Below are 4,114 nucleotides of genomic sequence, written 5' to 3'. Positions count from 1 at the left end.
GCAATCCACAGCCGCTTTTAGTTGTGTTTAGGATAGGATCAGGTGTGCAGTCTACAGAGTTTCCACGTCTCAGAGCTCGTTCTTGTATTTTTGGGTATTTGTCAGATCACTGTGTGCGCTCTGATCGCTAAGCACACTGTGTTTCTGGATTGCCTTCATAACACCTGTCATTAGCAAACATAACAGTACAAGGAGCCTAACTAATGATTCTCAATAGAGGGAAAGAAAAAGTTCTGACATCATTTTTTTTTTTTTTCTGCTCTGTGTTCACTTTTTTTTTTTTTCCCCTAGACATTTGGGTGATTCTGGACACAGGTGTGGACATGGATATTCAGGGTCTGTGCTCTTCAATGGATAATCTCGTTATAAATGTACAAAAAATTCAAGATACTATTGATCAGAAATCTATGTTAGAACCAAGAATTCCTATTCCTGATTTGTTTTTTGGAGATAGAACTAAGTTTCTAAGTTTCAAAAATAATTGTAAGCTATTTCTGGCCTTGAAACCTCATTCTTCTGGTAATCCTATTCAACAGGTTTTGATTATTATTTCTTTTTTGCGCGGCGACCCTCAAGACTGGGCATTTTCTCTTGCGCCAGGAGACCCTGCATTGAGTAGTGTCGATGCGTTTTTCCTGGCGCTCGGATTGCTGTACGATGAGCCTAATTCAGTGGATCAGGCTGAGAGAGATTTGCTGGCTTTGTGCCAGCGTCAGGATGATATAGAAGTATATTGTCAGAAATTTAGGAAATGGTCAGTACTCACTCAGTGGAATGAATCTGCGCTGGCAGCTTTGTTCAGAAAGGGTCTCTCTGAGGCTCTTAAGGATGTCATGGTGGGATTTCCTATGCCTGCTGGTTTGAATGAGTCTTTGTCTTTGGCCATTCAGATCGGTCGACGCTTGCGCGAGCGTAAATCTGTGCACCATTTGGCGGTACTGCCTGAGGTTAAACCTGAGCCTATGCAGTGCGATAGGACTATGACTAGAGTTGAACGGCAGGAATACAGACGTCTGAATGGTCTGTGTTTCTACTGTGGTGATTCCACTCATGCTATTTCTGATTGTCCTAAGCGCACTAAGCGGTCCGCTAGGTCTGCCGTCATTGGTACTGTACAGTCCAAATTCCTTCTGTCCATTACCTTGATATGCTCTTTGTCGTCGTTTTCTGTCATGGCGTTTGTGGATTCGGGCGCTGCTATGAATCTGATGGATTTGGATTATGCTAAACGTTGTGGGTTTTTCTTGGAGCCTTTGCGGTGTCCTATTCCATTGAGAGGAATTGATGCTACACCTTTGGCCAAGAATAAACCTCAATACTGGGCCCAGCTGACCATGTGCATGGCTCCTGCACATCAGGATGTTATTCGCTTTCTGGTGTTGCATAATCTGCATGATGTGGTCGTGTTGGGGTTGCCATGGCTACAAACCCATAATCCAGTATTGGATTGGAATTCCATGTCGGTATCCAGCTGGGGTTGTCAGGGGGTACATGGTGATGTTCCATTTTTGTCGATTTCGTCATCCACCCCTTCTGAGGTCCCAGAGTTCTTGTCTGATTATCAGGATGTATTTGAAGAGCCCAAGTCCGATGCTCTACCTCCGCATAGGGATTGTGATTGTGCTATCAATTTGATTCCTGGTAGTAAATTCCCTAAAGGTCGATTATTTAATTTATCCGTGCCCGAACACGCCGCTATGCGCAGTTATGTGAAGGAATCCCTGGAGAAGGGACATATTCGCCCATCGTCATCACCACTGGGAGCAGGGTTCTTCTTTGTAGCCAAGAAGGATGGTTCGCTGAGACCGTGTATTGATTACCGCCTTCTTAATAAGATCACTGTTAAATTTCAGTATCCCTTGCCATTGTTATCTGACTTGTTTGCTCGGATTAAGGGGGCTAGTTGGTTCACTAAGATAGATCTTCGTGGTGCGTATAATCTGGTGAGAATCAGGCAAGGAGATGAATGGAAAACTGCATTCAATACGCCCGAGGGTCATTTTGAGTATCTAGTGATGCCGTTCGGACTTGCCAATGCTCCATCTGTGTTTCAGTCTTTTATGCATGACATCTTCCGTGAGTATCTGGATAAATTCCTGATTGTTTACTTGGATGACATTTTGATCTTCTCAGATGATTGGGAGTCTCATGTGAAGCAGGTCAGAATGGTTTTTCAGGTCCTGCGTGCTAACTCTTTGTTTGTGAAGGGATCAAAGTGTCTCTTCGGTGTGCAGAAAGTTTCATTTTTGGGGTTCATCTTTACCCCTTCTACTATCGAGATGGATCCAGTTAAGGTCCAAGCCATCCAGGATTGGATTCAGCCGACATCTCTGAAAAGTCTGCAAAAGTTCCTGGGCTTTGCTAATTTTTATCGTCGCTTCATCTGTAATTTTTCTAGCATTGCCAAACCATTGACCGATTTGACCAAGAAGGGTGCTGATTTGGTCAATTGGTCTTCTGCTGCTGTGGAAGCTTTTCAGGAGTTGAAGCGTCGTTTTTGTTCTGCCCCTGTGTTGTGTCAGCCAGATGTTTCTCTTCCGTTCCAGGTCGAGGTTGATGCTTCTGAGATTGGAGCAGGGGCGGTTTTGTCACAGAGAGGTTCTGATTGCTCAGTGATGAAACCATGTGCTTTCTTTTCCAGGAAGTTTTCGCCCGCTGAGCGTAATTATGATGTGGGCAATCGAGAGTTGCTGGCCATGAAGTGGGCATTCGAGGAGTGGCGTCATTGGCTTGAAGGAGCTAAGCATCGCGTGGTGGTATTGACTGATCATAAGAACTTGACTTATCTCGAATCTGCCAAGCGCTTGAATCCTAGTCAGGCCCGTTGGTCGTTATTTTTTGCCCGCTTCGACTTTGTGATTTCGTACCTTCCGGGCTCTAAAAATGTGAAGGCGGATGCTCTGTCTAGGAGTTTTGTGCCCGACTCTCCGGGTTTATCTGAGCCAGCGGGTATCCTCAAGGAAGGAGTCATTGTGTCTGCCATCTCCCCTGATTTGCGGCGGGTGCTGCAAAAATTTCAGGCGAATAAACCTGATCGTTGTCCAGCAGAGAAACTGTTCGTCCCTGATAGGTGGACTAATAAACTTATCTCTGAACTTCATTATTCGGTGTTGGCTGGTCATCCTGGAATCTTTGGTACCAGAGAGTTAGTGGCTAGATCCTTCTGGTGGCCATCTCTGTCACGGGATGTACGTACTTTTGTGCAGTCCTGTGGGATTTGTGCTAGGGCTAAGCCCTGCTGTTCTCGTGCCAGTGGGTTGCTTTTGCCCTTGCCGGTCCCAAAGAGGCCTTGGACACATATTTCGATGGATTTCATTTCTGACCTTCCCGTTTCTCAAAAGATGTCAGTCATTTGGGTGGTCTGTGATCGCTTTTCTAAAATGGTCCATCTGGTGCCCTTGGCTAAATTGCCTTCCTCCTCTGATTTGGTACCTTTGTTCTTTCAGCATGTGGTTCGGTTGCATGGCATTCCTGAGAATATTGTTTCTGACAGAGGTTCCCAGTTTGTTTCAAGGTTTTGGCGAGCCTTTTGTGGTAGGATGGGCATTGACCTATCCTTTTCCTCGGCTTTCCATCCTCAGACTAATGGCCAGACCGAACGAACCAATCAGACCTTGGAAACATATCTGAGATGTTTTGTTTCTGCAGACCAGGATGATTGGGTGTCCTTTTTGCCGTTGGCTGAGTTCGCCCTTAATAATCGGGCCAGCTCGGCTACCTTGGTTTCTCCATTTTTTTGCAATTCTGGGTTCCATCCTCGTTTCTCTTCAGGACAGGTTGAGTCTTCGGACTGTCCTGGTGTGGATTCTGTGGTGGATAGGTTGCAGCAGATCTGGACTCAGGTAGTGGACAATTTGATCTTGTCCCAGGAGAAAGCTCAACTTTTCGCTAATCGCAGACGCCGTGTGGGTCCCCGTCTTCGTGTTGGGGATCTGGTTTGGTTATCTTCTCGTCATATTCCTATGAAGGTTTCCTCTCCTAAATTTAAACCTCGTTTTATTGGTCCGTATAGGATTTCTGAGGTTCTCAATCCTGTGTCTTTTCGTTTGACCCTCCCAGACTCCTTTTCCATACATAATGTATTCCATAGGTCGTTGTTGCGGAGATACGTGGC

Source organism: Ranitomeya imitator, chromosome 1 (genome assembly GCF_032444005.1).
Source record: "Ranitomeya imitator isolate aRanImi1 chromosome 1, aRanImi1.pri, whole genome shotgun sequence".
NCBI lineage: Eukaryota > Metazoa > Chordata > Amphibia > Anura > Dendrobatidae > Ranitomeya > Ranitomeya imitator.
This window is presented reverse-complemented; position numbering follows the sequence as displayed.